This window comes from Acinonyx jubatus, chromosome B1 (genome assembly GCF_027475565.1).
Source record: "Acinonyx jubatus isolate Ajub_Pintada_27869175 chromosome B1, VMU_Ajub_asm_v1.0, whole genome shotgun sequence".
NCBI classification, from domain to species: Eukaryota; Metazoa; Chordata; class Mammalia; order Carnivora; family Felidae; genus Acinonyx; species Acinonyx jubatus.
The window spans coordinates 132,422,418-132,442,557 of NC_069382.1; the positions used below are offsets into that span (position 1 = coordinate 132,422,418).

Below are 20,140 nucleotides of genomic sequence, written 5' to 3' on the forward strand. Positions count from 1 at the left end.
TTTTCTTAACTCTGCTTTCTCATAAACCTGTACTAAACTTCAACTTTCCACAAAATTGTAGAAAACTTTGCTTGGCCAAATTTTAGCTTAAAATGTTTCACCGGAGACTTCACAAGGTCAATATGATGCAGGTGTTCAGCTTGAGCTGTGGCTCATGGTCAATTAAAGTTAGTCTATTTTTATTAGCCTGGTTGAAAACAGCTTTTTGTGTTCATGAATTTATTGTGCAAAGGCTCAGAAATTATACCCTTTTCTTTAAGTTGCCTCAGGACACAGATACACATAAAATTTCAGTAATTAAAATAGTAAACTACCTAGATTGTAAATAAAGATCTGGTAGTTATACTGATTATTATGTATAGGGAACTAAACTGAGCTGGTCAGGACAAAAGTACAGATTTCTAAAATATTTTACTAAAGCTTCCCAAAGAAAATTGTGGAGAAGGCATGAAAAGATGGGGAGATATAGGAGCGTATTACATAACCAGAGGTTCAAGCCATCTCCAGACTGAAATCTATAGACTAATGCGGACTCTATAGACAATAGATACTGTTAGAGTTTGTTTCATCCTGCAAATCCTTGAATTGCTACAGCCTCTGGGTAATATGGGAAATGTAAGTCTGAGGCTTGTTTGAGCGGTCTGGACTACAGCTAGAAATTTGAGAGTTATCAGCATACAAATGGTATGCGGAACTGGATATTACCTACTAAGTCAGTGGGAGAGAGGAGTCTAGAAGACAGGGACAGGAGAGAGGAGGGTAGGGGAAGGGTTGGCAGAGAGAACAAAGTAAAGAACCCAGCAGTTAGCTAATCAATGGGATTGTTGTAACAGAGATTCATATGGTGTCTGTTTACATTAAACTCCAAAAATAATTATTCAGATTCGCTAAAGCAACCCATTTTTAGAATGACATTTTTAGAATTTTAGACATTTTAGAATGTCATTTTTAGAATGACACTTAGTATAACAGCATCTTTTAAAGATAATCTGCAGCTTAACTGAATTTATTCTTTAAATCACTTTGAATGTATTGATGACCATGTAAATGTTCACAGCAGGCAAAAGCTCTGGAAAGTTCAAGAAAAATCTTCTGTTCATGTTCCGAATAAATAACACTAATTGCTGAATATATTCGCCTCAAACACTGGTCCTGGAATACAGCAAAGTTAGTGTTAATTACATATATATATGTAGTGTGTGTGTGTGTGTGTGTGTATAGTGTATATACTTATGTATATACTTATATGTATGAATATATACACTACATAAAAATATACTTATATATAGTGTTAATTACATATATATTTCTATATAAGTATATATATGTAAGTGTATATATAAATATATATAAGTGTATATATACTTATTTTATATACTTATGTTATATATGTATATTATGTATATATTATGCATGTATATTATGTATATATAATATACATATAAAGTATATGTATATACACTTATATATATTATATATAGCATACATATAATATACATAGGTATATATATTTATATATACTACAAATAAGCTTGAATCCTATCACCCCTATTTTTCACACCAGAGATCCAAACTTAGTCACCGCTCCCCTCTGAGGTTAATAACTAATATTTAGTCCTCTTACTAAAGCACAAGAAGAGGAACAATAAATGAATTCTTAAATGCTTTTTATTTATTCTTTTGTAAGTCATTAGTCAACACTTTGTGTCTTATTTTTATACTGCTGGTAAAACAGAAATCTGTGTCTAAAAACCATATTGGTTGATTTTGTTTTCTTAGTGCTGTTTGGAAATTTGTTGCTCTGTTCATTTCTCTTTTTCTTTCTTCTCCCCTGGCATTCAATAGCTTACAAGTTATTGTCAATTTTAGATTCAAAATAGCTCTTGATCTTGTCCCCTTTTCATCCCCACTGCTACTACCTTATTTTTTAATGCACTTTTATTCGAACTGATGTATAATTCATAAACAATAAAATGTTCAGGTCCTAAGTATACAGCTTGATGAGTTTTGATGTTAGGTAAACCCCTGAGTAATCCCCACCCCAATCCAAATGTAGAACATTTCTATCATTACTTCATGCCCCTTTTCCAGGAAATCTCACCATCAGCCTCATTCCTTTTTTTTTTTCTTTTAATGTTAATTTAATTTTGAGAAAGAGAGACACAGAGCACAAGTGGGGCAGGGGCAGAGAGAGGGAGACACAGAATCCCAAGCAGGCTCCAGGCTCTGAGCTGTCAGCACAGAGCCTGATGCGGGGCTTAAACTCATGAGTTGTGAGATCATGACCTGAGCCAAAGTCGGACGCTTAACAAACTGAGCAACCCATATGCTCCATTCAGCCTCATTCTTGATTGTCCTCACCACAGATTAGCTTCATCTATTCTAGAACTGCAAACAAGTGGAGTCACATGGTGTTCATTTCTGTTTGATTTCTTTCATTTGACATAATGTTTTGAGGTTCATCCATTCTGCTAATACCAGAAATGTGTTCCTTTGTATTGCTAACTAGTGTCCCATTGTATGAATATGCCACAATTTGTTTATCTAATCTCCTGTTGCTGAACATTTAGACTGTAATTTGGATGTAATGAGTGCTATGAGCATTTTTTTCCATGTCTTTTTGTGGACCTGTGTTTTTACTTCTCTTGAGTAAACACCTAGGAGTGAAATTGCTCATCCATGACCTCATTTAAGCCCTCCTCATTGCTAATCTGGATTAGAGAAACTGTTTGCTAAAGGATAGCCCCATTTCAGGCTTCTCCTCCCACCCTGTGCCAGGTGGACTAATGGCCTCCTAAAGCTTTCAACATGCTAAGCCCGAGAATGTGTTACCTGAAATGATAAGAGACACTTTGCAGATGTGATTAAATTAAGTGTTTTAAAATGGGGAGATTATCCTGGATTATCCAGTGTGCCCCATGTGATCACAAGTGTTCTTACAAAAGGGAGGCATGAGGGTCAGAGAGAGAGAGTAATTGAGACCCCTGAAGGTGCTGCACTGCTGTCTATGAGGATGGAGGAAGCAGCCATGAGCTGGGGAATGCAGGCAGCCTCTAGAACTGGAAAAGGCATGGAAACCAGTTCTCTCCTAAGAGCCTCCAGAAGGAACACAGTCCTATCAACACTTTGACGTTGGGGCTTCTGACCTCCAGACTGGCAGGCAATATATTTGTAGTGCTTTAAGTCATGAATTTTGTGGCCATCTCTTACAGCAGCCATAGGAAACTAATCCACATTCCTCAAAACCTTCCCATTTATTTATTATCTCTACCATCAGAAAGATCATTTTGACTTGAAAATTGGATTTTATTATTTCCTTGCTTAATTTTTTTTCTTCAGGATTAAATAAAAACTTTGGTATATTGCATAAAGCTCCCTAGTGTCACCCATTACCTGTCTATCCAGACTCACTGACCACCACTCTCCCAAGAGTCCTCTGCTCCCTATTTAGCATGCTGTTCTTGATTCTACAACATTCTATATTCTTTCCAGAATGTGATTTCTGCCCCAGTGGTTCTTCCCTTGATTATTTACCAAGGAAAATCTATACTCACTCTTGGAGTGCCTGGGTTGCTCCCAAGGTTGCTCCCTGGGTTGCTTAACCAAATTGGTTAAGCATCTGACTTTGGCTCAGGTAATGATCTCACAGTTTGTAGGTTCGAGCTCCACATCAGGCTCTGTGCTGAGAGCTCAGAGCCTGGAGCCTACTTCGGGTTCTGTGTCTCCCTCTCTCTCTCTGCCCTCCCCCCACTCATACTTTGTCTCTCACTGTCTCTCAAAAGTAAATAAATGCTAAAAAAAATTTTAAAACTATATTCATTCTTAATGTTTTAAATCTACCATTACCTCTTCTGCAAAGCCTTCCTGACTTTTTTCAGTTAGGGCCCAGACCCTCTCTTTGCCGAGTCTATGAGACCTCTGCTGTGACATTTTCATAATAATTACAATTGTTCCCTTGAAATTCTGCCTCCAAGAAATATATATGAGCTTATTGAGGACAAGGATCATGTCTTCCCATTGGAATACTCCCATTACCTAGTAAAGAGTAAGTATTCAATCAGAGTTAATGAATGAATGAATGACTCGGTAATTAAACATCCTTATAATCATGCTGCAAATACAATTTCCAGTTAATGTTTATACACATTTTTATCATCTTATATCTTGCCAATATTCTCATTTATCATTTTGTGCTTCATTAATGTATTCCTACATATTTAAAGGCAATTATTATTCTCTTAATGATCAATAAAATGCAAACAAAAGAGATTTCTCTCTTCATGAAAATAAAAGTACATTCTCAAAGTGCTTTGGACCATGCTTTTAAAATGAAAACATCTCTCAAATGAAAAAGGATTCTTTTCATAGCACTCTTACACATATATACCTTGTTCATAAATACAAGCTTCTGAAATTTATTCTATAATCATGAATGCTCATTTAACATCCCTTGGGAGATTGCACCAAACAAAGGGTATTTCTAGTTCTAATAATAATTTTGATACTATGAATGATTCCTTAACTGGGGTCAGTAAAATCTATATAGTCCCAAAGTTAACATGATATAACTCTTCTGCCTAGGATAAAGTTCAGACCTAGCCCTCTCCTCAAGCCTGGGTTAAGAAATGATATGTGGGGGACCTGGGTGATTCAGTCGGTTAAGTGTCTGACTCTTGATTTCGACTCAGGTCATGATCTCACACTTCATGAGATTGAGCCCCACATGGGTCTCTGAACTGACAGCATGGAGCCTGCTTGGTATTCATTCTCTCTCTCTCTCTCTCTCTCTCCCTCTCTCTGCCCCTCCCCTGCTTGCACTCTCTCTCTCTCTCTCTCTCTCAATAAAAATAAATAGACTTAAGAAATGCCATCTTTAAGGGGTGAGCCCATGTATGTCATGCTCATTATATACATAACACCAAAATACAATGCCTGAAATTCAAATATTTTTTGATTTAATAAATGAAAGAATTCTACCAGATGCCTTGGAGCAAAATTGGAGAGAGTTCTAAGGTTGTTACATGGGCTAGAATTCACAATGGCACAATGACTAAAATGCTCATTTTTAGGTCTTTACTACCCCATAAAACTTTCTAAGCAGGATTTTCTCCCTGGCAGTCACCACCAACCTTCTATTCTTTCCTTCTTTCCTGCATTATATGAAAATCCCAATGAAGTTCATTATTTTTATTCACAGTGAATAGCCTCTTTCTACCTTTGCCTGTAAGCACAAGTGAGATGGTAACTCCTTATTTTATTTTATTATTTTTTTTAAATTTGTTAATGCTTATTTTTGAAAGAGAGAGAGAGAGAGAGAGAGAGAGAGAGAGAGAGAGAATGAGCGGGGGAGGGGCAGAGAGAGAGGGAGACACAGAATCCGAAGCAGGCTCCAGGCTCTGCGCACGGAGCCCATCATGGGGCTCGAACTCACGAACTGTGAGATCATGACCTGAGCTGACGTGGGAAGCTCAATCAACTGAGCCACCCAGGTGCCCCTAACTCCTGCTTATTTTAAAACAAGGGTTACAGAAGAGGACTGAATAAAGAGAAATGGATCAAGGAGAGTGAAAAAAGGAAAATATGTCTTCATTGATTGCCAATCCCAGCTCCCTGTCAGTTGAGCCAAGCAAACAAAGCCTCATTTGCGTCTTCCATTACCCCCTGTGTGCTCTGATCTCCACAGACCAAGGCAGTGTAAAGAGGCTCCAGTTGCTCCAAAGCTTTTGCCCCTCCATCTGCAGAACCCAACTGTGTGCTACATAAACGCTCTTGATGAGGAGTCCCTACTCACTCTGCTGTGTGCCTTGCTTGCTGTTGCCAGTGGTTTGTTCCCTCTCTCAGGATGACCCTGTTATTTCGCTATCTGTGGCAGGGCTTCCTCCGAGAACCAGGAGTCACTGGAGAGAAGCTGGGAGGACACCAGGAAAATGGACCCCATAGCTCCTCTGCCACAGAAAGCAGAGTCCTCCTGGTGGCACTTGAAGGCAGAGAACTGCAGAGAGGGGGTAGAACTACAGGTTCCCAGACTGATGTGTCATTTGAACCTCTTACCACCAAAGACCTGAAATACCCCTGCATGAAGTTTTGTGTTCTTTTTTAATAATCCCACGTGGAATATCTTGCAGGCGATTTCCTTATAATCTGTTCTCCTTTTTGGCATATACAAAACAATGCATTATGTTTACAACAGTACATTCTTTTTAAATGCTTTTAATCGGGTATTAAGGGATACACTTGGAAGATATTTAACAAATAACTTCTCAAAGTGTGTAACCAAAACAAACAAAAAAAAAGGAAAAAGAAAACAGTGGCACATGGTTTGTAAATTTTAATTAGCATCCAAATGAGCATCTGTTTATGGCTGAGACTCTGCCAAGTCACCTGTTCATGGCATGCTTGGCACGGCAAATAGGTTCAGATATCTTAATAGCAGAGGGTACCGTCAGCATTAGTTTCTCCTCAGTCTCCACAGTAAATGCCTTAATATCACAACACAGCAAAGAGCACTGTATGGACCCCCTCACTGATAAAATGCTTTACCTGAAGACATTTTAGTAAGTACTACAAAATGAAGATGATGATTAAAATTTATTAACCCATGCAGGTGCTGCCCAGTGTGTTAGCATTGACTGAGCATCCCCAGTGACCTGGGGCTCAAAACATACCAGAGATACTCCCAGTCCCCTGGACTGCCATTATAATTTATAATAAGAAATTTATTTAGTATAATTTATAATAATTTACTCCTATAATGAAGAAACAATGAAAAGTTCCTTCCTACATTTTCCATGGGACCAGCGTTTCGTGGACATTAACAAAATGAAATGCATTTCCTTCTTTCTGGGTTAAAAAATAGAATTTTCTAGGTCCAATTTTTCATTTAAACTGTCTCAGTCCATAAAACTTTTGAGTAAGAAATTCCAAAAATTGGGGCGCCTGGGTGTCTCAGTCGGTTAAGCATCCGACTTCGGCTCAGGTCATGATCTCGCGGTCCGTGGGTTCAAGCCCCGCGTCGGGCTCTGTGCTGACAGCTCAGAGCCTGGAGCCTGTTTCAGATTCTGTGTCTCCCTCTTTCTCTGACCCTCCCCTGTTCATGCTCTCTCTCTCTCTGTCTCAAAAATAAATAAATGTTAAAAAAAAAATTTTTAAAAAAAAATTCCAAAAATTATGTGTTTGCCAAATGTGGCTACTATATATATATATGTATATATATATATATATATATATATACATATATATATATGCTGTCTTTATTGGCTTCATTTTGTTCTTACTTACAACTTCTCCTGGGAATGACCCTCTTATAAACCAAATCACTCATTTGCTTAAAACCACTAGCTTCCAAGTATACCTAGAATAGTATCCAAACTCCTTCCCACAGACTATATTAAAGGGTTGTCTCCCCTGACATCCCCATGTCTCCCAAGCATGGCCTCCCCACTAGCTTATGTGCACATGCATGTACACATACCATACACGTGCACATGCACATGCACACACACACATACATAGCCTTTGCGGGACTGGCTCCTTCCATCTTTCAGATCTTAGCTCTTCAACATCACAACTCAGAGAAAACTGTGGTATACAGAACAATGGCCCCCCAAAGATGTCTGCATCCTAATCCCTGGAACCTGGGAATATTATGTTACATGGCAAAGGAGAATTATGACTGCAGGTAGAATGAGGTTGTTAATTAACTGACTTAAAACAAAGATATTATCCTGGATTATCCATCAGGGAAATGCAAATCAAAGCCATGATGAGATATTACCTCACTCCAATTAGAATGGCTATTATCAAAAAGACAAGAAATACCAAATGTTGGAGAAGGTATGAAGAAAAGGGAACCTTCATGCACTGTTGGTGGGAGTGTAAATTGGTGCTATTACTGTGAAAAAACATATGGAAGTCCTCAAAAAGAATAAAAATAGAACTATCATATGATCCAGTCATTCCACTACTGGGTATTTACCCAAAGGAAACAAAAGCACTAGTTTGAAAAGATATATGCACCCCTATGTTTATTGCAGCGTTATTTACAATAGCCATGATTTAGAAGCAACATAAGTGTCAGTTGATAGATGAATGGATAAAGAATACATGACATATAAATACATAGGTAATGAAATATATGTATAATGGAATATTACTTGGCCATAAAAAAGGATGAAATCTTGCCATTTGCAACAACATGGTGGACCTAGAGTGTATTATGCTAAGGGACATAAATCAGGCAGAGAAAGGAAAACACCATACAATTTCACTTATATGTGGAATCTAAGAAACAAAACAAGCAGAAACAGAAACAGACTCATAAATACAGAGAACAAACTGATAGTTGCCAGAAGGGAGGAAGGTGCGAATTAAGAGGTACAAACTTCCAGTTTTAAAATAAATAAGTCACAGAGACAAAAAAATACAGCATAGAGAATATAGTAAATAATATCGTGATAATCTTTATATGGTGACAGATGGTTAGTACACTTACCATGGTGAACACTACATAAGGTATAGAATTGTCAAATCACAGTGCTATACACACTTGAAACTAATATAACATGGTGTTGCAACTATATTTCAATAATAAAAAAATTAAGATACTATCCTTAATTATCCTGATGTTCCAATGTAATCACAAGAGTTTTTAAAAGTGAAAGAGGAGGATATGACCACAGAGGAGAGAACAAGAGAGATCACAATGTAAGAAGGACTTGGCGTCTTCAAACATAGAAGAAAAGGGCCATGAACCAAGGAATGTGATTGCCTGGAAATTAAAAAAAAGGGGGGGGGGCAAGAAACTTTCTCCTAAAGCCTCCAAAAAGAATGTCAGTCCTGCTGACACTTCGATTTTAGCTGAGTGAGACCTATTTTGTACCTCGAATAATTGAACTGTAAGATAATAAGCTTGCATTGTTTTAATTAAGCCACTAAATTTGTGGTAATCTGTTACAGCAGAGGTGAAACTGATACTGAGTATCCCACTAATATAGCTAACCCTGTTATTTTTCAGATTCATTCAACTAATATTTTATTGTTGCAGTTTCTGTGTGTCAGATGCTGTTTTGCTCCTGTAGATATGCCTAGTGAACACAACAGACAGAAATCTCTTCCTTCACTTTGCTTACAATCTAATATATAAGCCCCAGATTTGTTTTTTTTTTAATCACAACTTGAGGTTTTTATGTACTATTTTGCATCCTATTTAGATTTCTACTGGTGGATTTTTTTTTTTTTTTGCTCAAATTTCCCATGAGAGTTACCATCTCTCCATAGTTCATCACTATGCAAATCCCATATGGTGTCTGATATATAATGTGTTCAATAAATATATTTTCAATAAATAAGTGAATGACTCAGATAATGAAGGCTCTTCTGACAGTGCATATTCCTCAGAAATTTTTTTTCTCACTATTTATTCTCTTGGGTTCCTTTTGCTCCTGTGTACTTATTAATCAAAGACCCGTGAAACAGCCATGTGTAAAGGGATTGTGTCCCAAAAGAATCTTAGCAGTAAAGGCTGCCTCAGGCTGTTAGGGCTGCTATGTCAAGAATACCATAGAGTGGGTGGCTTAAAAAATAGAAACTTATTTCTCACAATTCTGGAGGCTAGAAAGTCCAAGGTCAAGATGCCAACAGACCTGGTGTCTGGTGAAAGCCTTCATTCTGGCTTGTAGGCATTTTCTCATTGTATTCTCACATTGCTGAGAAAGAAACAGAATGTCTCTATCCTGTCTCTTCTTGTAAGGGAACCAAGCATGCTCGTGGGGCTTCACCCTCCTAACTTAGTTATCTCCCGAAGCTCCCACATCCAAATACCATCACATTGGGGATTTAGGCTTCAAACTATGAAATGGGGGTGGGGAGGGGCTACAAACATTCTGTCCATAACAAAGGCTATAAGCAATTTGGTGTGTTTAATCCTTGTGCATTAAGTGGCTGTGATAAATGTTATCTCATTCCTTGTTCAAGTCTGACATTTCCCTAGACTAATGGCTCTGAGAGGAAGAAACCATGTCTTATCCCTTAATTGTCTTTATGATCCCAGCACTTGTGCCTAGAATGTTCTATGTCTGATTGTTGAATGAAGATATGGACAAATAATATATTTGTATTTCAGATTACAAATGTTTGTAAATTGGGGCTTCATATGAAAAATATTTTGGTTTCCCTCCACTCAGAGAATGTATAACAAAATGCTAACATGCTACAATTAGTAGGATTATCCAAGAAAGTAAGTAGACACTTGCCCGGTGATGTTTTGCTTTTATATTAGAGGCAGGGGATAGTGAATGCATGAAGTGCTTTTCCATATATATGGGAGGGAACAGTAATTGAGTCAAGTATTTATTGAGCAGTTAATGTCTTGCCCTCTTTTGGGTGGCAGTATCCCACCATCTATAGAAATGTAACTTACTAAGTCGATGACATGGAAATTTTCAGCCTGGTCTGTAGAATATCTGAACCCTGGTGCCAGGGACACTTTGGTACAAAGAGGAACTGAAGGACAGTCATAGTAAAAGGTAGGGTTGGAAAACTATGATCAAGGACACAGGCAAATCATTAGCAAAAGACAGAGATGAAACAAGGATTGTAATGTCTCTTAGTTTAAAAATCCCCCAAAGAGATCAAAAATAGATTCCTTCTTATAAATGAATGTCATATGAGGATATATTCAAGAATGACTGCTTTAAAATGAAAATCAGTTGTTATCACACATGGAAAGTATATTTTTAGTCTTTTCAAACCATTCATATATTTACTTTTCATTTTAAAGACTGGAATAATATAAACACAACTGCAAAGAAAGCTTAATATTTAGTGGGTTATTTTTTCTTTTATGAAACTTCCTATGTTTATTCCTAGTTTATTTTTAGAAACTATTCCTTTAACTTCTTCTCCATTAATTTGGATTAGAAAAATAAAACTCTTCAACTTGTAATTATTTTTTCTGTTCTCTATTAGAAAAAATACTTAAACTATTCAAATATTAACATAGACATACTAATTAGAATAAAAATCTCAAGCTTAAATTTTTTCCAGACTCCTTTATCCTAGCACTTGAACTTTCACACTACAATTTGATGATGACAGTAGAAATGCAATGCCTCAGTAAGGCTAAAGGTATAATGCTTCACAATCCTTAACCGAAGCAAATAAAAATTAATATGCAAAGTAAACTTAATTTTTTAAGAATGAAGATGATTCTTAATCTTGGACATGATGAATTAAATGCTGGATTCTAGAAGCATAGTTTTCATTTAGCAGACTTAGCAGTATTTTGTGTCAGTGTCCAATAAGGGATGATGATTGATGTCTAAAGACATTTATTTTCCAAGATGCTGAACTGTAAGGATACCCATTCTTTTCTCTTGCCTTCCACCACCTCATTTGAGCTCTTGATTTTGAACACACTTTGGGCAATAGTTTTGAGATAAATTTAGCTTTAGGCTTCTCTATTTAAGAAAAATCTGTTATTGCTAAAGAGCGTGGCAGTGAATAGAGGTGATTGCAGGAAACAAAGGGAATGATTACTCAGTATAGCAGGTCCTATTAGTGCTCACATCACTGAGTGATAGAGAGGTATTTTGACAAAAGAGAATGATAAAGATTCCATGTAATCTAGTCACAATGCCTCAGGTTCGCTGCCTGTAGAGTGAATTGATCCAAAGCCCTTCTTGTTTAAGAAAGCCCTTCTCAACTGTAAGATCACATTTCTAAAAATGTTATTGCTTTGCTGACTACACATACTTTTACAGGACTATGTGTACAAAAATGCTAAACATATATCTTTAATATTTAATTTAAGAATATTAAAAATATATATTTTCTGGCACTTGTGTTTTCAGAGTCTAATTATTAGTAGGAAAGAATACTAGGATCTGGAAGCTAATGGTTATTCAAATCAAAGAGATGCTGTAGGGAATATTGAGTTTATAGTGCACTAGAGCTCAGTTGACTAACACATGGCATTAATGATGCCAGGGTCACTGGCCCCACCCCCACAGAGCCATTTAGTGTCACACAGAGGAAGAGGTTGCTAATTAAGGAACCCTAGTCCTGATAATGAAATGTCTGCTATTAGTCACAAATGAGACAGCATGAACATTTTAATGAGTCCCATAATCCCACTGGAAAAACAATTCAAGTGCATTATTGAAAATCAATAGCATTATTTTTCTGACTGCATACAAAGGAAGAGGAACTGCTTTAAATGGAAAACAAACAAGCCAACCAAGCTCACCATATGAGTCAGTAATAAATTTAAATACAAAATTCTTAGAGTGTGGTTGTGAATCTGCTATAACACTTATTAGCTAGGTATCACTGGACAAGACACATAGACTTCTGTCTTAATTTTTCCATATAGTACCACCACCCTCACACACACACACACACACACACACACACACACAGTTGCTGTCAAGTCTAAAGATGCTTTATGTAAAAGTACTTAGCATATAATATGTTCTCAATTAAAGGGAACACATTGCTGTCGTGTCTCCCCAACTAAACAGAGGTCCATAAGAACAGAGACCTTTCAGTCATCCCTTATTTGCCTGCCCCAGTCAACCCAGTTCAGTTTGAGTAAATGCCTGTTTATTGTGTCCTTACTCTAAAGCAAGGGCAGCACTATATACTAAAGATACAAAGACAGATACAAAAGGCAGGAGTCATGCCTCAGAGAATTCAAACTAGTAAAAGATTCACAGAGAGTTTATAGTAAACACTTGTAAACACTGGTTGAATTAATAGATGAATAATGATAAAGGGACAATGAATGACTGTTGTTATGTCATTTATGCCTATCTAATAATACTTCTACCCTTCTGTATTAAGACACAAACCACAACATATTTATGCTCTTTGTCACTGATACTTTTAGCCATACAGCCAATTTAATCAGCTGATGAATGTTACCAATGAGTCGGTTAAGTGTATGACTTCAGCTCAGGTCATGATCTCAGGTTCATGAGTTCGAGCCGTGTTGGGCTCTGTGCTGACAGCTCAGAGCCTGGAGTCTGCTTCGGATTCTGTGTCTCCCTCTCTCTCCCCTGCTTGTGCTTGCTCTCTCTCTCTCTCTCTCTCTCTCTCTCTCAAAAATAAATAAACATTAAAATTTTTTTTTAAATATAAAATATGGATTCTGATTTGTTAAACTTCATAGCTGTTTTAGATGCACTATTTCCTTCTGTCCACATACCATCTATCATCCATCCCATCCCAATTAACCCTTCTACTTGGTCACTGCAGGAAAGTGGTCTTTTCTTGACCCTGTTACCATGGCATGATAAATTGATTCAGAGGAGGAAACCAGGGCTGAACCAATGGGGGTTTTCACAGGAATCTGGTTTGGGTACCAAAAGAGAAAAATCAGATGAGTTTCTTGCTGTTGGTTAATTAAAAACCAATCTGAAAAGAACCTGTGACATATGTACGTGGGCATACATACATATGTATGCACAGAGAGCTCGATTGATGGATACACAGATATATAATCTGATTTTACAACCAAGATGAAATGTCCTCAGAGAAGTTCCACTTGTTCCCCAGGCTCAGCCTTGTTCCTGTCTTCAGGCTCCATGTGTTGTATCACCTTAGGGTAAATGAAACTATTACTTAAGTTGATTCAGTTTGGGTTTCTGCCACTTGTAATCAAACAAGTTCTAGTACATTATATCAGTCCCTTTCCATTTAAAACATAGAAGGACCAAATTTAAGTAAGAAAAAAAATCAATCATAGGACAGAAGTTTAAAAATAATTGTCAAAGCAACCAAGATGTCCTTTGATAGGTGAATGAATGAACAAATTATGGTATGTCCATGTAATAGAATACGATTCGGCAATAAAAAAAAATAAGCTATTGAACCACAAACATACACGAGGAAACTTAAATGCCTATTATTAAGGGAAAGAGGTCAATCTGAAAAGGCTCTATAGTGTATGATTCCAACTATATAACAGTGTATGAAAGGCAAAGCTATGGAGGCAGTAAAAAGAATAGCAGTTGCCTGGGTTTATTTAGCAAGAGGTAGAAATGAATAGAGCACAGAGGACTTTCACGGCCGGGAAACTACTCTCTGTGATACTATAATGGTGGACACCTGTCATTACATACTTGTCAAACCCCATAGAATGTATAACACATAGAGTGAAGTCCAATGGGCTTTCGTTCATAATAATGTATCAATATGGACTCATCAATTGTAACAAACATAACCTATACCAAACTAATGCAAGTTATTAACTAATAACAGGAGAAATTTGGGGGCTACATAAGAGGGTTTATGGAAGCTCCATACTTTTTATTCAATTTTTTGTAAATTGTTAAAAAAATTCACCTTTAAGTCTATGTCCCTCTGGAAGCAAATTTTCAAAGACTATTTAATAATGTTTCCAGTAACAAAAAATTTCATAATATGCATTGTCAGCCCCTTGAATACAGGGTTAGTGTCTTGCAAAGCTGCATAATTTGCTTCTAATCTAGTCAGTTGTTTAAATGTGGGAGGTACCCAATAAATATTTGATAAATAGCAGATGCATATGAATATTACACTGTCAACAAGCTGATACATCACCTTCAATGATTAAAAATTGAATAACTTTTTCAATTAACTCTTGGTTTCTCTTCATCTACAAACCATTCACATGGCAAGTATAATATTTGTCATGTGTCTAAAAATGTAACTCAGTTTAAGTTAGCTTTCAAGTTACAATGTCTGTTCAAGAATAAAAAAGTGAAAAAAAACAAATATAATGTTTCCAATTGCAGAGAACTTGTTTGCCTCTTTAATTTAAAATTCAGTCTCCTGGGGTAAATAGTTACATTGGGGGTTCTCTTTTGACTCCCTTGTCCCCTAAGACAATTTAAATTAATGGGGCACCTGGGTGGCTCAGTTGGTTAAGTGTGCGACATCAGCTCAGGTCATGATCTCATGGCTAATGAGTTCAAGCCCCACGTAGGGCTATGTGCTGACAGCCTCAGAGCCTGGAGACTGCTTTGGATTTTGTGTCTCCCTCTCTCTCTGCCCCTTCCTTGCTTATGCTCTTTCTCTCTCTCAAAAAAAAAAAAAAAAAAACAAAACAAAACAAAAAAAAAACAACAACAAAACAAAAAACCAAAACAAAAAAAAAACAAAAACAAAAGCAAACAAACAAACAAAACATTAAAAAAATTTAATTACCAAAGACTCCCAGATTACCAAGGAGAATGGCATCTGGGTGATGGCCTTCGCCCTCATTGGACCACACTGAGACTTAGCTGCCCTCACCTCTAGCCCTGGCAGCCAGACTGCCCCTACTGCATCCATACCACTAGCCTTGGCAGGGCTGAATTGGTAAGTGTGCACCACTATGGCCTCTTTTCAACCTCAAGCTCTCTCCTGGCCCAAAAGCCCAATGCCAGCCTACCTTGTACCTTCCTGGCACACATAAGAACTTAAATGATTTTCTGCTCTGCTTTTAAGGTCTGGCCTCTGTGATGCTGTCTGCAGTTTTATTTCCCAACCTTTAAGGCTGTAGGCCTAAGACATTTGCAGTGGTTCTTCTGTCTGTCTGGAGTGCTCTTCTACAAGGTATCCATGTGGCTTATGTCGCTCTTTGTTAAAATGCTACCTTAAGAAGCCAATCCTGATCACCCTTTACATTTTAACATACTCCTGCACTCATGATTCCCCTTACTATTTTTTTCAAACTTTTTTCACATAGTAGTTATAACCTCTTAATATGTTTTCATTATTTATTATATTATTTTTTTACAGTCTACTCCCCAACCCCAGTATTAACTTTATAATAACACAGAATCTTTTTTCCTCTTTCTTTTACTGACATATCCCAAGTGCCTAGAACAAAGACTGGAATATAGTAAATGCTTGATAAATGTGTTTTGAATAAATACATTCCTGGCCTTTTAAATAAAACTTGTCCTCCATGCAACATAGAACAACTCTGTCAAAATGAGCCATATGGAACAGTGACTATCCCCATCATTCAAATACATTTTAGACCTTCCACCCCATTCATCTTCCCTGCTTGCCTGTTGTCTGCCTTCTTATTTGTCCCGACCTCTCTGATCCAGGCTCTATTCTTTTATATTTAAGCTGTGTCTTTGATCTTCCTCTTTCACTGGGTGACCCCTTTGTACTCCCCCCTCCAGCTTACCTGCCTTGCCTTACCTTAAAATATGGTTCTATAAAGTGTTTTAGCTAAGGCATAGCTTTCCACCAATTCTCACAATGGAACTTCTACTCTACCTTGTACTCAAGCTCTCTGCTTCAGACAGTAGAGCTGACAACTGACGTCATGGGAGTGAACACACTGCTTAGGGAGACAGGACAGAGTGAGACAAGTTCTGTGTACAGAATAGGAATGAGTAGGGGGTGGGAAGAGTAGAATAAGTGAGAAGAGACTAAAAATATAAAAAAAAAAAATAGAGACATAAAGAACTCTTGGAAGCCAATGAGAAAAAAAAATATTTCATGAAGATAATGGTCATATTATTACCAAAGCTGAAATACAGTTAAGTAAGTTAGATCCAAAAATCCTTCATTAGTTTGGGAAACTAAGTAGGTCATTGTATTCTCAGTAGGAACAGTTTCTGTGGAATTGTGGAAGGGTGGAGCCTAGACACCTGATGGTAATGAGTTGAGGCATACGGGATGAGGATGTCATTTCCCCAGCCCCTTATCACACTTTTGTGAGAGACTCCATGTAAGACCAGAGAACTGCTCCACTAACCCAATCTAGATCACCCACTAAAACTCAAGAGTTTAATAAATGGCATTGTTTTAAGTCACCGAATTTTGAATGGATTTTTATGCAGCAAAATTGATATATGAGCAAGACTTAATCATGCATAGAAGGGGATGGTTGTGCCTAGATGGCTCAGTTAGTTAAGCATCTGATTCTTGATTTCTGCTGAAGTAATGATCTCATGGTTCATGAGATCAAGCCCCACATTGGGCTTCTTGCCGACAGCACAGACCCTGCTTGCGATACTCTCTCTCCCTCTCTCTCTCTACCCCTCCCTGCTCTCTCGCTCTCAAAATAAATAAATAAATCTTAAAAGTAAGTGGCTAGAAAGTTGCTCAAGAAAAGAGCCTGCAAATTTGGAAAAGAGAAGGTAATAAAGCAAGGCACATAAGGGAGTATGAAAGGCTGGGATTCCAAGCAACTGTGGAGGAACAGACGTAGATAAAATGAGTTTACACATGAGAGAACCAGAGACTGAGGGAAAGAATTCATGGCCTGAAGACTCACACTCACAGCCTAGAGATAAGTCAGAGGCTTTAGAAGAGTGGCAAAACTTTGATTGATTCCCTCTTAAGTAATGCCGTTACCAAGATCTATGCCCACTTCTTTTTATCACCACACTCTTCTTTCTCCATCCATTTCTAAATTATGGAGCAATGATATAAAAAATAATTTAAATCACTACTTTCTAGGTAATTTTGAAACAATTCTGCAAATTCTTCAAAATAAGTAAGCAGGAGACTATATCCATCACTGGAAATTGAGAAAATTAGGTCCCTCTTCTTATCAGTATCCTAAATAATCAAAGATTAAACTACATGTCACATGACCATTACTTGAAATTGAAATAAAATGCTTCAAAATAAATCTGATTTAATGAAGTATCAAAAAATAAAATTTATTTTTATTTGGAAAAATGAGGTGTATGAGCTGAATTAGGTCTCTTCAAAATTCCTATGTTGAAGCCCTAACCCCCAATACCCCAGCATGTGACTATATTTGGAGATAGAAACTTCAAAGAGGCAATTAAGTTAAAATTGAGTAGGCTCCAGTATGACTAAAAGAATGGAAGATTAAGTCAGAGACAAACATGTAAAGACACAGTGAGAAGGCAGCCATCTGCAAATAACAAGAGAGGCCTTAGAAGAAACTTACATATTGATCTTGGACTTCCAGCCTCCAGAATTGTGAGATAAATTTCTGTTGTTTAAGTCACCCAGTCTGCATTATTTTGTTATGGTAGTTCTAGCAAAGTAATACATGGGGGGATGTTCTACTAAAAGGAGATCAAGGAAACAAAAGCCATATATACATACATACATATATATATATATATATATATATATATATATATATATATAATTTTTTTTGAGAGAGAGAAAGAGAGAGCAGGGTAGAGGCTGAGAGCGAGAGGGAGAGGGAGGATTCCAATCAGGCTCTATGCTGTCAGTGCAGAGCCGGATGCAGGGCTTGAACTCACGATCTGTGAGATCATGACCTGAGTCCAAACCAAAAGCAGGACACTTTAGCCAACTAAGTCACCCAGGTGCCCCAGCCAAAGTTATATTTTATAAATTTCCATCAAGAAGAATATCAGCAATTTTGGTTGATGAGTGAGAGAATGAAGACATAAACTGGAGGAAACAGACTGGGGCGGTGCTGGTAATAACCAATCCTGGTGAAGGACTAACATCCAACAGTAGCAATCAGTAATCCATTAGAGGATATCTAATAAATGACCAAGAGACTCACCTTAGGTATGAGAAGGTCCATTTTGAAATGTAGGGAACCTCAGCATATGTGGCATATGCACAAGCATGGATGAAGCTAAGAGTCAGGTGGATGGGGTACTATTTATGCTAAATGTGTAGAGTGGCCTACATCTGTAGGCATGGAGAAGAGTCCAATTCCTGAGTAAAAGAGGATTTGAAAAGCTAGAGAGGATAACAGAATTCCAATCAAGTTGACTGATGTGATGGTGGGTAGACAAAGTCCATAGGGAAACCAAAAGGTTCAGCCACACAAACAGTTTGATCACTGGGCCAACAGAGTTGTGCCAAATAAAAGGTGGTTATCCAAGGCAGTCTTTTTTTAGCAAAACAGGGCTGACGACCCTGCTGGAGCATGACTAGCTCTATAGCCCCACCTGCTGGTACAAGTGGGAGGTGGTTAGCATACTGCCTGCATTTTCCAGGGCTGTCCCAGGAGCTGGGCTGAGTGGATCCTGCTGGTGTCAGGAGGTGTAAATGTCCTCTGCTAGAAAGATCATAACAATGTTTGCTGGAGGGACATAGACATGGAATAAAAGCAGGAAGTTTTTCTGGAATGAAAAATCTCATTAGACTCTCCAAATTGTTCTTTTTACATCCTGAAAAAGGATTTAAAATATTACTCCACATTTCTGCATTCTTTAATGCTCAGATATCTAAGGTAACAACTCAGACTGTATTTCCAAATCAATATGGTGGACACCACCTTGGGACTGAATATGCCATTAAAAACCTTTGTGTGGGAGCGCCTGGGTGGCTCAGTCAGTTATATGTCTGACTTCAGCTCAGGTCATGATGTTGGGCTTGCGAGTTTGAGCCCCACATCCAGCTCTGTGCTGACAGCCTGGAACCTGGCGCCTGCTTCAGATTCTGTCTCCCTCTCTCTCTACCCATCCCCCGCTCACGCTCTGTCTCTCTCTTTCTCTCTGTCAAGAATAAATAAACAGTAAGAAAAAAATGTTTTTATTTATTTGTGTGTGTGTGTGTGTGTGTGTGTGTGTGTGTGTGTGTGTGTATGAGGCTCTTCAAATGAGCTTTCCTATTTTTCTCTAAAACTCATGTTAACACACGGGCACTTCCAAAAGACAGACACAAATCCTACCTCCAAAAGCCTTAATGCTTATTGAGATTTTGCAGAGGTAACCTCACCACATCTCTTTATATGTGTCCATTATTATTTATAAACCTCATACAAAACTGAGTTCAAAAAGGAAAATGATATTCTAGATATATTAGCTAGAGGTTTGCTAATGCTATCTAATACACAACCTCCCATATTTCAATTACTAACAGCAGACATTTATCGCTCTCTTGTGGATCTTTAGATTGACCAGGATAGATCTGCTTCAGGTTGTGGGTCAGTTCAGTTAAAAGCTCAGTTTTAAGTCTGTTCCACATGTCTCTTGTCCTGGGACCAGTGGCTTCCCAGAGCATGGTCTTCTCATCTGGATGGCAGAAAAACAAGAAGCCACACCTAAACATGCAAATACATTTGGAACCTCAGTTCCTGTAACATCTGCTAACATTTCCTTGGCCAAAAAGTCACATCACCAAACCCAAAGTCAGTGGGGTGAGGTTAGATACTCCACCTACTCTACTGGGAGGCAATGCAAAGGCT

The 20,140-nt window shown here is 37.7% G+C and overlaps 1 protein-coding gene across 1 annotated transcript in view; it reads right to left on the reverse strand.

Annotated features, from left to right (window-relative positions):
• The window catches only part of ARHGAP24 (Rho GTPase activating protein 24), a 648,119-nt gene that overhangs the window by 543,253 nt on the left and 84,726 nt on the right, over positions 1 to 20,140 (reverse strand). The gene's annotated exons all lie outside the window — the stretch shown is intronic.